This window comes from Ornithorhynchus anatinus, chromosome 1, assembly GCF_004115215.2.
Source record: "Ornithorhynchus anatinus isolate Pmale09 chromosome 1, mOrnAna1.pri.v4, whole genome shotgun sequence".
Classification (NCBI taxonomy): Eukaryota; Metazoa; Chordata; class Mammalia; order Monotremata; family Ornithorhynchidae; genus Ornithorhynchus; species Ornithorhynchus anatinus.
Window position 1 is genome coordinate 100,729,629 of NC_041728.1, and position 13,213 is coordinate 100,742,841.

Sequence of the window (13,213 nt, forward strand, 5' to 3'; positions counted from 1 at the left end):
TGTATGTTGTGTGATTATAGGGGTGCTTGTCTCTGCAGTTATGTGTATGGGTGTCCCTGAGAGCCCCATCCCCTCTAAGCTCCTCTAAGCGCTTTTCGAACAATCTTTGAGCCCCCAAATTACAATATCTTGATTTTCGAGTTCCCCCAGGAATCTGGATCTGTTCAGGTCCAAGAAAAGGTGGGGAAAGAGGTAAGTCCTTTTGGATCTGCCTTTGGGTCGGATCAAGTGTCCAGAAATGTTCAGCACTAATCTGGTCTCCGGATCTGGGGAAACCAGAACGGGGCTTTCCAACTTCGCCCCAGGCTGGGCTGGGCCCTTCGAGGTAAGGGGGGAAGGGGCATCTGTCCACAGCTCCTCTTCCGGCCCAGTGTTGGTTCCTCAAAATGAATTGGAAGACTGCAGACAGCTGATTGGGTGGAATGTGCCTTGACTTGAACTGACCATTAGCAATGGCAGGATTGCGAAGAATTTATAAACCACAGTGCCTCAGGGAAGTACGTTCTACCCATGAAAGGGCAGGAAAGTGGTCCTGGAAGCCAAGGCACGTCTTTCCCCATTCATCTTAATCTATTTTGGGGACTCTAATTTTAATCTATTTTCATGATGCTAAGTTTAATCTATTTTCACGACTCTAATTTTAAGATGAAGGAGTCTGTGGGAGACTCTCTTCGGTTCATTAGCACTGGGGCCTACCACGGGCGACGGCCCTGTCCCTTTACTGCGACGCAGGGAATCGGCTTTGTTTCGTGTCGACTACGGGCTCCAGCGGAGGTTTTGGCATCAGAGCCTCTTTGTTAGAGCCTCGGTCGCCTCTCATCCGGATCCGGATCCGGGACAAAATAAGTAGTTGTTCGATTGCTCCCCCAGTGAGGAGCTCAGCAGCTCCAACGGGGAGACTTGTTTCAGTTACAGGACTCTGTCGCCTGGAGAAGAACCGTGAGAGATTTCAAAGGCAGAACTTTTTACCCAAAGTACTGAAAGTACCTCTGCACCCTTTCCTCTTCCTCTCCATCTCCCAGGCCAGCCAAAGATAGATTTCCCATGACCCTTCCCGAGGGGATCCTGATTTCCTGAGTTGTGGAAAACCTGCTGTTTGTTGCTCAGGTTGGATTTCCTTTTCATTTTCAACCGTATTTATTGAGCGTTTACTGGGTGCAGAACATTGTACTGAGCACTTGGGAGAGTACAATATAACAATAAACGGACAGATTCCCCGTTGCTCCATTCCTGATGAAAGGGCTATGTGCTGGCCAGGCCAGGGAGGAGAGTAGAGCAGGGGGTTGACACGAGACACAGAGAGAGGAACTTGCAGATTCCCGTCAGCAACAAACTCTATGGCAGAAAAACACGCTTGGCTCAATTCTGCTGGGAGACCCGGAGATGGGAGAAACCTGGTCTTTTCAGTAAAATCCCCCTTTCCGGGGTTCTGTTCCACTTCAAGATTTAACCAGGGAATGTGGTAGGAAAGAGTTTGCGGGGAGATCTGCCCTAATCATGTAAACTCTGATTTTTTTTTGAAATGCCTGAAATTTTCTTCAAAATGTTGTCAAATGTTACCGGTTTTCTGCTCCGAGCTCATCCGCTGGTTTCAAAGGAAAGAGCTCTCCAAGGGTTCTTTGTCCGGGGGTTAAAAGTGATTTTGCTTTCCTGGAGAGACAAGGAAAGGGAAGAGGAAAAGGATCACTGCTTTCCCCATCTTCAAGGCCCTCTGAAATCATATCTTCCCTGATGATTCTTTCATCTCCCCACCCTTGCTCACCCTTTACTGTCTCCAAAGCACTTTCACATCACCTAAACTCTTGGATAATCTCTCCTGATGACCCTGGCCATTGTACATAAGAGCATAACGATATAATCCATTGCTTCCCCTTACCTGTAATTCATTTTAGTGCCTGTCTTCCAGCTGATAGGGACATCTGATTTCTTCTCCCAAGCGCTTAGTCCAGTGCTCTGCAGAGAGTGAACGGTTAATAAACACCACTGATTGAGGCAGAAACGGAGTAGGAGTCAGATGACAGGTGTCCTCATGATAAGTGGAGGTGTAGAACTGAGATATTCCTCTTTGGGCCTTATGTTCTGTGTATAGGTAAATGGTATTTATTGAGAGCTGTGTGCAGAGCACTAATCGAAACACTTGAGAGAGTGTAAAAAGAATAATAATAATGGTATTTGTTAAACGCTTAGCCGTGTGCCAAGTACTGTATTAAGTGCTGGAGTGGGTACAAGCAGATCGGGTTGAACATAATCCCTGTCCCAAGTGGAGCTCACACTCTCAATCCCCATTTTACAGATGAGGTAACCGAGACCCAGAGAAGTGAAGTGATTTGCCTAAAGTCACACAGCAGACAAGCGGCCGAGGTAGGATTAGAATCCATAACCTCCTGACTCCCAGACAGCAGAGGTTCTTGAGCAGTGGGTGGATATAAATTGCACTGAAGATCTCTGGAAGAAACAAAAGGAGGGCATACAGCGATGACACATGCAGGGACATTGCATTATTTCTATCTAAAATAGATGTCAAAAGTTGACTTCCAGGTCTGAGCCTGGTTGTAAGATGGGAAATTGAGAGGTAAAGCTCCTCAATGATAGTGATTCTGGGTGACAGACTGGGGGTCTCTAGTAAGCCACCACCAAGGTGGTGGCTGTGACAGAAAGATTACCAATCAATCAAGGTATTTATAGACCACTTACTGTGTGCAGAGCACTGTACTAAGCGCTTGTAAGAGTACAGTACAACAGCGTGCGTAGACACAATCCCTGACCACAAGGAGCTTACAGTCTAGATGATTCTTTACAAAGCTTCTATCTTCCATCGTTCTTTTCCTCCCCGAGGTGTTTGCCCTCCAGTTGTGACCGCTGACTTTTATGGACTTGAAACAGAAACTCCTTACCACTGGCTTTAAAGCGCTAAATCGTCTAGCCCTCTCATATTTTTCCTTGCTGATTTCCTACAACCCAGACTTCACGCTTTGCTCCTCCAATGCCAACATACTCACTGTACCTCAATCCCATCTACCTCACCACCGACGCTTAATAATAATAATAATGTTGGTATTTGTTAAGCGCTTACTATGTGCGGAGCACTGTTCTAAGCGCTGGGGTAGACACAGGGGAATCAGGTTGTCCCACGTGGGGCTCACAGTCTTCATCCTCATTTTACAGATGAGGTAAATGAGGCACAGAGAAGTTAAGTGACTTGCCCACAGTCACACAGCTGACAACTTGCCCACATCCTGACGCTTGCCCACATCCTCCCTCTAGCTCGGAACTCCCTCCCCCTCTCCCCGCCAGGGCCAGCACGATGTCCACCCTAGGCCTCGGACAGTCACCCCAGCCCTCTTGTAAGAACTGGGTACTGGTTGCCCTCTTTGATACCCACCTGCATGGTTAGAAATGGTCCATCTAACACCGCTGACTCTGCCCTCTTCTTTCCCTCCAGTGACCCAGCGTAGACCACCCAACGTCCCTCACTCTCCCTTTTCCATAATAATAATGTTGGTATTTGTTAAGCGCTTACTATGTGCAGAGCACTGTTCTGAGCCCTGGGGAGATACAGGGTAATCAGGTTGTCCCACGTGAGGCTCACAGTTAATCCCCATTTTACAGATGTGGTCACTGAGGCACGGAGAAGTGAAGTGACTTGCCCACAGTCACACAGCTGACAAGTGGCAGAGGCAGGATTCGAACCCATGACCCCTGACTCCCAAGCCCGGGCTCTTTCCACGGAGCCGCGCTGCTTCTCCCTGACTGTCCTCCAGTGACCCAGCTTGGATCATCCAACACCCCTGACTTTCCCCTCTTCCCATCTTCCCTAGTAAGCACTTAACAAATATCATCATTATCATTATTATTACTGACTAATCAGTTAATCGATCAATTGTATTTATTGAGCACTCACTGTGTGCAGAGCACTGTACTAAGTGCTTGGGAGGATTCAGTATAGCAGAGTTGGTAGACATGTTCCCGGCTCACAACATGTTTACAGGCTAGAGGGTTAGACAGACATTAATATAAATAAATAAATAAATTATAGGTATGGTCGTAAGTGCTGTGGGGCTGAGGGAGGGGTGCAAATCCCACTGCAAGGGTGACGCAGAATAATAATAATAATAATGTTGGTATTTGTTAAGCGCTTACTATGTGCAGAGCACTGTTCCAAGCACTGGGGTAGATACAGGGAAATCAGGTTGTACCACGTGACTCTCACAGTTAATCCCCATTTTCCAGATGAGGTCACTGAGGCACAGAGAAGTTAAGTGACTTGCCCACAGTTACCCAGCTGACAGGTGGCAGAGCTGGGATTCGAACCCATGACCTCTGACTCCCAAGCCTGGGCTCCTGCCACTGAGCCATGCTGCTTCTCAAAAGGGAGGGGGAAAAGAGATAATGAGGACTTAGTTAAGGAAGGCCTCTTGAGGAATCAATCAATCAGTCGGATTTATTGAGCATTTACTGTGTGCAGAGCACTGTGCTAAGGGGTTGGGAGAGTACAATAATAATCTAGTAGGTAGACACGCTCCCTGCCCACAGCAAGCTTATAGTCTAGAGGGAGGAGAGGTGTTTTAATGCTCAGGCATGGGGGAGGGTCATGTAACTGACAAAGAATAATAATAATAATGGTATTGGTTAAGCATTTCAACATGGCTTAGCAGAAAGAGCACAGGTTTGGGAGTCAGAGGATGTGGCTCTAACCCCAGCTCTGCCACTCTTCTACTGTGTGACTTTGGACAAGCCACTTAACTTCTCTGTGCCTCGGTGACATCATCTGTAAAATGGGGATTAAGACTGTGAGCCCTACTTGGGACAATCTGATGACTTTGCATCTACCCCCAGTGCTTAGAACAGTGTTTGGCACAGGGAAGCAGCGTGGCTCAGTGGAAAGAGCCTGGGCTTCGGAGTCAGAGGTCATGGGTTCGACTCCCAGCCCTGCCACTTGTCAGCTCTGTGACTGTGGGCAAGTCACTTCACTTCTCTGTGCCCCAGTTCCCTCATCTGTAAAATGGGGATTAACTGTGAGCCTCACGTGGGACGACATGATGACCCTGTATCTCCCCCAGCGCTTAGAACAGTGCTCTGCACATAGTAAGCGCTTAACAAATACCAATATTAATATTATTATTGTTATTATAAGCACTTAACAAATACCATAATTATTATTATCATTATTATTATTATGTAGCAGTCACTGTACTAAGCACTAGGGTGGATACAAAAAAATAGGATTGCATACAGTCTTTGCACCATATAGAGCTTACAATCTTAATCCCCATTTTACAGATGAGGTAACTGAGGCACAGAGAAGTGAAGTGACTTGCCCAAGGCCTCACAACAGACAAATGGTGAATAGCAGTCCCCTCGCCTTCCGATCAACGGCAAAAAAGCCCAGCAGATGCTGTGTCTAAATCTGCGTGCTTTTCCTCGGCAGGCATGGGTAATAGATAATTGGGATGAAGTCACATTGTAAAATTAAATGACGAGACACGAAGGAGTACATCATTCAGTGTGAGTGGTGCAGGCCGGACACATAAATGGGGCAGACAACCTATTATTCAGAGAAATCAAGACTAACCTACAAAGCATTTCGTCCAACTCATGAGTGACCCTCTATATCACATAGACAGAAATGACCCCTCTCAGTTTATGACTTGAACCTTCCCCTCATCTACTCCCACCATGTATGACACCATATTGTGGTTGTTATGGAATAAACGCTAAGCCTTCCTCTTCACAGATAAGTGGTTCTTAGAAAGATGCTCCAGCTGGTAGTGAGTGGCTATTTGTAAAGTTGAGATGGGATTTTCAGGGGAGGATGAGAAGACGGCTGGAGAGATGGAGGACCGCTGGTCAAGGAGCAAAGGAAAAACATATTTTTCCGATCAAAATTGGCACCAGAGAGCTCGAAAATCTAATCTTAAATGTTTACTTGAATCGCTCATTGGGTTTTGCATCAGAGAAAGGGGTAAGGAGAAGGTATTTCTCTCCTCTTAAATGTTCTGTAAGCTTCTTGTAGGCAGGAATCACATCTACCAGCTCTCTTATATCATCATAATAATAATTATTATAATAACTGTGCCATTTTTAAGCACTTACTCTGTGCCAGGCATTGTACTAAACGCTGGTGTGGATGCCAGCAAATAGGATTGGACACAGTCCCTCTCCTCCGTGGGGCTCACAGTCTTCATTCACATTTTACAGATGAGGTAACTGAGGCACAGAGAAGTGAAGTGACTTGCCCAAGGTCACACAGAGGACAAGTAGCAGAGCGGGGATTAGAACCTATGACCTCTGACTCTGAGGCTCTTGCTCTATCCACTAGGCTATGCTGCCCAAGGTTAGTGCTCTGGGCACAGTGCAACTCAATAAATACTGGTTTTTTTAAATGGTATTTCTTAAGCGTTTACTATGTACCAGGCTCTGAATTAAGTCCCATGGGAGAAAAAAGATAATCGAGTTAAACACTTGATTGATGGATTCTGGGTTTGCGGGTAAATATTCATTCAGTCAGTCAATAGTATTTATTGAGCGCTTACTATGTGCGGAGCACTGTACTAAGCGCTTGGAATGTACAAATCGGTAACAGAATAATTAACAAATTAACAAACAGGTAACCAATCGGTAAATACTTAATACCTTAGGGAGAGGCATGCCACTGGAGAGCTGGATTAAGAGTCTAATAATAATAATAATAATGATAACTGTAGTATTTGTTTAGACACTTGCTCTGGATCAGGCACTGTATTAGAGCACTGGGGTGGGTACAAGAAAATTGGGTTGGACGCAGTCCCTGTCTCAAATGGGGCTCACAGTCTTAATCCCTATTTTAGAGATAAGGTAACTGAGGCACAGAGAAGTGAAGTGAATTTCCCAAGGTCACACAGCAGACATGTGGCGGATCCAGAATTAAAACCCTGGTCTTTTTGACTCCCAGGCCCATGCTCTATCCATTAGGCAACACTGCTTCTCGAAAAATATCAAAACATATGATCATGAGCAACGCTAAACAGAGTCCGCTTGGGAGAAGTAGTGGTAATAATAGAGAAGCAGCGTGGCTCAGTGGAAAGAGCCTGGGCTTGGAAGTCAGAGGTCATGGGTTCTAATCCCGGCTCCACCTGTCAGGTGTGTGACTTTGGGCAAGTCACTTAACTTCTCTGTGTTTCAGTTGCCTCATCTGTCAAAGGGGGATTAAGACTGTGAGCACTGTGTGGGACGACCTGATTACCTTGTATCTCCCCCAGCGCTTAGAACAGTGCTTGGCACATAGTAAGCGCTTAACAAATACCATCATTATTATTAGTAGTAGTTGTTAGTAGTAATGATTACTGAGCAGCCTCTTGGTATGGAGCTATGGAAGGAGAGAATAAAGAAGTCAGCGTGGCTCAGCTGGAAAGAGCCTGGGCTTGGGAGTCAGAGGTCATGGGTTCGAATCCCTGCTCTGCCGCTTGGCAGCTGTGTGACTGTGGGCAAGTCACTTCACTTCTCTGTGCTTGTTACCTCATCTGTCAAATGGGGATTAACTGTGAGCCTCACAGGGGACAAACTGATTACCCTGTATCTACCCCAGCGCTTAGAATAGTGCTCTGCACATAGTAAGCGCTTAATAAATACCAACAACAACAAAAAAAGTCACACACTTCTTGACCACAAGGAGCTTACACTCCACCCAGCCCAGAATTCTGTCTTCAACCGTGGCATCAGGACATTCAAAGGAGCTGTGTGACGGTTACTCTCATAGACACCTGTCTTCACGACAGGGATTGAACCAGATCCAAACTGCTCTAACAGTTAAAGCTTTTTTTTTGGCTTAACCCATTCGTTTTCTACCTAAATTTTTAAAACTTGCAAGTTTATCATTTCATTTATAATTTCTTCCATTATCATCCAGTCAAAAGCATTCATTGAGCGCTTACTGTTTGTAGAGCACTGTACTAAGCGCTTGGGGGAGTAAAATCCAACAGAGTTGGTAAAAACGTTCCCTGAGCACAACATACCTATATTCTAGATGGGGAGACAGACATCATTAGATATATATATATATATAATTTATAATATGTAATCTATAGGTAGCAATATATTGGTATCAAATATCTATATATCTCATTATCTGTTGTCTAATTATAGGTACAGAGAATCTATAGACACGAGATGTTCTTTCCCTTGACGCTGTTTAGTGCCATTGTTCTTGTCTGTCCGTCTCCCCCGATTAGACCGTAAGCCCGTCAAACGGCAGGGACTGTCTCTATCTGTTGCCGACTTGTTCATCCCAAGCGCTTAGTACAGTGCTCTGCACATAGTAAGCGCTCAATAAATACTATTGAATGAATATAGACATATATATATGTATGTACGTATATATAGAGAGATCTATATAGGTATCTATATAGATAGATCTTGATCTATATACCTATACCTATATACCTATATACCTATACCTATATAGATCTATATATAGAGATATAGATAGATCTATAGATCCATATATCTATATAGATCTATCTATATATATCTATATATCTATAGATATCTATATATCTATAGATATATATATAATCCATTTGTCACCTGATCTTTTTATACATCAGTGGGTCATGAACCAACCTGTAATGCTGAATCTCTATTGGGCTATAAATCAAACTCATTTCTGATCTCTACTTAATTTCCACCCACACTATTGAACTCTTGGAAGGACTAGGGCAGGGAATATTTCTGCTAATTCTGTTGTATTGTACTCTCCCAAGTGCTTAATATAGTGTCCTGAACATGGTAAGCACTCAATAAATACCACTGATTGATTGTTTGACTAATGTAATATCGACCTCTTCTTCAGTCGGTTTCTTTGCCACATTGACCTCGGAGACAGAAAGCACAGGAGTGCATTACCACCTTAAAATGCTAGTAAGTTCTTATTTTCAAAAATTTTTTTACCTACCCAAATGGAAACAGCAGGGCCTAATGAATAAGCAGCAGCATTCTAGAAGCAGCTATTGGGTAAGCATTGTTCTACCAAGGATAGAGACATTAATATACATTATCTCATCCTTCTAAAGCAGAGCCATGATTCACTTTAAAGCTCACTGCAGTGGACTCCAAAATACTAAAATACATTAAATTGGTTATGTCATTTTTGATCTCTCCAGGGGAAGATTTAAAAAGGTGATTTCACTTACTAGGGTGGGGGCATGGAAAGAGTCTACTGAAACGGGCTTTTCAGTTAGAAATAGCAATCTTTCCAAAGTCATCTGATCTAGATTTTCAATAGCAGGATTTCATTTGTAACGTGAAAAAATGTACCGTATTTGCACATAGGTTTCGTTCCAACGCGGGTAATGGCTCATGACAGCTATTAAGACAAATAACATTGGTTTCTCCACCACAGAATACGGATCGAGGGAATAAAACTAAAAGACATCCCCTTTAATTCATCTGACGTGATTCGACCTATTCACACTGTTAATTATGTTGATGGTAAGAAAAGCAGCATGACCTCTTGGAAAGGGCATAGATCTGGGAGTCAGATGACCTGGGTTCTAATCCTGGTTCTGCCACTTGTCTGCTATGTGACCTTGAGCAAGTCACTTAACTTCTCTTTGACTCAGTTACCTCATCTGTAAAATGGGGATTAAGACTGTGAGTCCTATGTGGGACCGGGACTGTGTCTAACCTGATTATCTGGTATCTGCTACAGTGCCTGGCACATAGTAAGGGCTTTTTGTCTTGCCTTACGCCGTCGAGTCGCTTCCGACCGATAGCGTCACCACGGACGCATCTTTCCCAGAACGCTCCGCTCTGCATCTGCAATCGTTCGGGTAGTGGATCCAGCGAGTTTTCTTGGTAAAAATACGGAAACGGTTTACCACTGTAGCCTTCCACACAGTAAACTCGAGTCTCTGCCCTCGACTCTCTCCCGTCTTGCCCAGCACGGGTGAGTTTTGACTTGTAGCAGATGGTCTTCCGCTCGCTAGCCACTGCCCGAGCTGGGAGTGGAATGGACGGGCCTCTGCTTGACACTCCCTCCCGTAGCCGAGACTGTTAAGGTACTGGAAACTCTCCAGGTGTGACCCTGAGAGGGCAGTAAGGGTTTAACAGACATCATTTAAAAGAAAAAAAAAAGATGAGTAACTTCAACATACATAATGGGAGGAGACAGCTGGAAGAACCAGTGAAATACCCTACCTCAATGAAAGAACCAAAGTGAACATTTTTTTTTTGACCAAGAAGATCAATCAGTAGGTTCTCTATAAACCTGCAGTCTTTCCCTCTAGGAGTTTTGCTAGGGAGGGGACCCGAATTCTTCCCTCTTTCCCTGGGCATGTCTGGTCAGCCACTGGCTGGCTGAGTCTGCCCCAGATACTCTGTGACCAAACCAAGGAGTTTCCAGTTTTAATGCCATAATTATTCTGACCTTGGAAAGCATGCAAAAGGTTATTACTCCTAAGAACAATGCTGTTCTGTTTCTGACCAAGAGGCCTAGCCCGGGGATCCTGAGGAGGGAGAAGTATGGCTTAGTGGCTACAGCACGGGCCTGGGAGTCAGAAGGACCTGGGTTGTAATCCTGGCCCTCCCACATGTCTGCTGGGTGACCTAGGATAAGTCAGTTCACTTCTCTGGGCCTCATTTACCTCATCTGTAAAATGGGGATTAAGACTGTGAGCCCCATGTGGGCCAGGGACTGTGTCCAACCTGATTTACTTGTATCTACCCCAGCATTTAAAACAGGGTTTGGCAAATAGTAAGCACTTAAGTATCATAGTTATTATTAAGCACGAGAAAAATTTAAAAACATTCCTCTCTAGCCCCCTCTCCAATTTCAAAATACACCATACATTAAACTTCCACTGACCACCTCCTTATTCAGCTTCCTGAATCAGGGGTATTCAGTGGGAGAAGCCTCTTCCTTCACCATGAGCTAGATTGTTGTAAGGCAGACACGTTTGCACCCTAAGAGGATGCTTTAATTCCATGTCACCGTGAATGAGGCTACGCTGTCTTGAAATACAGACATCTCTAAGGAAATATCACAGGTCTGACCACACTTTCTCACAGTAACTGTCCACCCCGATGTACCTCGCCTTACCCTTAGCATCAATCTCAATCAATCGATCAATCAATCAATCGCATATATGGAGCACGTACTGTGTGCAGAGCACTCTACTTAGTGCTTGGGAGTACAATAGAACAGAGCGGGTAGCTATATTCTCTGCCCTCAACAAGCTTACAGTCTAGAGGGGAAGCAGACATTAAAATTCATTCAATAGTATTTATTGAGCACTTACTATGTGCAGAGCACTGTACTAAGCGCTTGGAATGTACAAATCAGCAACAGGTAGAGACAGTCCCTGCCCATTGACGGGCTTACAGTCTAATCGTGGGAGACAGATGGAAAAAACAATAGCAAAAAATAGAATCAAGGTGATGTACATCTCATTAACAAAATAAATAGGGTAATAAAAAATATATACAATTGAGTAGGCAAGCACAGTGCTGAGGGGAGGGCTAGGGAGAGGGGGAGGAGTAGAGGGAAAGGCGGGGGAAAGGGGCTTAATGTTGGTATTTGTTAAGCGCTTACTATGTGCCGAGCACTGTTCTAAGCGCTGGGGTAGACACAGGGGAATCAGGATGTCCCACGTGGGGCTCACACTCTTAATCCCCCTTTTACAGATGAGGTAACTGAGGCACAGAGAAGTTAAGTGACTTGCCCACAGTCACACAGCTGACAAGTGGCAGAGCTGGGATTCGAACTCATGACCTCTGACTCCAAAGCCCGTGCTCTTTCCACTGAGCCACGCTGCTTCTCTGAGGGGAGCTGAGGGTTAGCTGAGGGGAGGTGAAGGGAGGGGTAGAGGGGCAGCAGAGGGAGCAGAGGGAAAAGGGGAAGCTCAGTCTGGGAAGGCCTCTCGGAGGAGGTGAAATTCATTAAAATGAATTTCAGATATGCACTTGAGTGCTGTGGGCCTGAGGGTGTGGTGCATAAAGGCAAAAATCCAAGTGCAAGGTGAGGCAGATGCCATTTACTTATGGCTAAACGCACCTCTTCTCTGTAGAAGCGAATTGGAAGTGGCTGCTCCTCAGACCATTTTTAGTAGCATGCAAGGCATGAAAAATCACTAAATCAGAAGGTGGCAAGCCTTCAGTGCTCTACCTGTCACGCAAGGGGTTCCTCCGAGCGGTAATTCAGGGGAAGGTTTGTCACATCTGCCAGAATGATTCATGGCTCTGGGGTGACTCACAGGCACTTGGGTTAGATTATCTAGGCTTCATCTTCAGATCACTTGGAGAAAGGATAAGTTACAGATCGGACGTAGGATGTCGATGTTTCCCTGAGATACAGGAGTTAGTTGGGAGGAGGTTATCGGTAGGGGTATGTGCCCTCGGAGAGAAACCAGAAACGAGGGTCTCGGACTTTTTCGGTCCAGAGGTTGAGAGTGATGGCCGAGTTTGTGGCAATCATATGTCCTCTGGACACACCCCGAGGCAATCGATCAGTCCATCAGTGGAAACTCCTCCACTTGTCTGCTGTGTGACTTTGGGTGAGTCACTTAACTTCTCTGGCCTCAGTTACCTCAACTGTAAAATGGGGATTAAGACTGTGCGCCCCAGAACAACCCGTTTACTTTGTATCTCCCCCAGGGCTTAGAACAGTACTTGGCACATAGTAAGCGCTTAACAGATACCATCATAATTATTATTATTTATGGAGTTTTTACTCTGTGTGAGTTCTTGGGAGAGAACGATAGAGTCAGTAGACGCAATAGCTGTCCTTAAGAAATTTACTAGGCAACTTCTTCAAGAAGCCCCAACAAGACTGGTGGCGTTGGCTTTCCCCACGTTTTCCAAACATTTTTCATAATTTGTGACTGGAATGTCCGTGCAGGTCTCCATCCCTTAGGCATTTCCTAAGAGAGAAAGCAGTGTGGCTTGGTTGATAGAGCACAGGCTTAAGAGTCAGAAGAATCTGGGTTCTAATCCTGACTGCCATTTGTCTGCTGAGGGACCCTGGGCAAGTCACTTCACTTCCCTGGGCCTCAGTTATGTCATCTGTAAACTGGAGATTAAGACTGTGAGCCCCACGTGAGACCGAGACTGTGTCCAACCTGATTATCTTGTATCTCCCCAAATGCTTAGAACGGTATTTGGCACATAGTAAGCACTGAACAAATACCATAATTATGATTAGTTCCCAAACCCCACAACATAAAATGGCAGAGCCAGAATT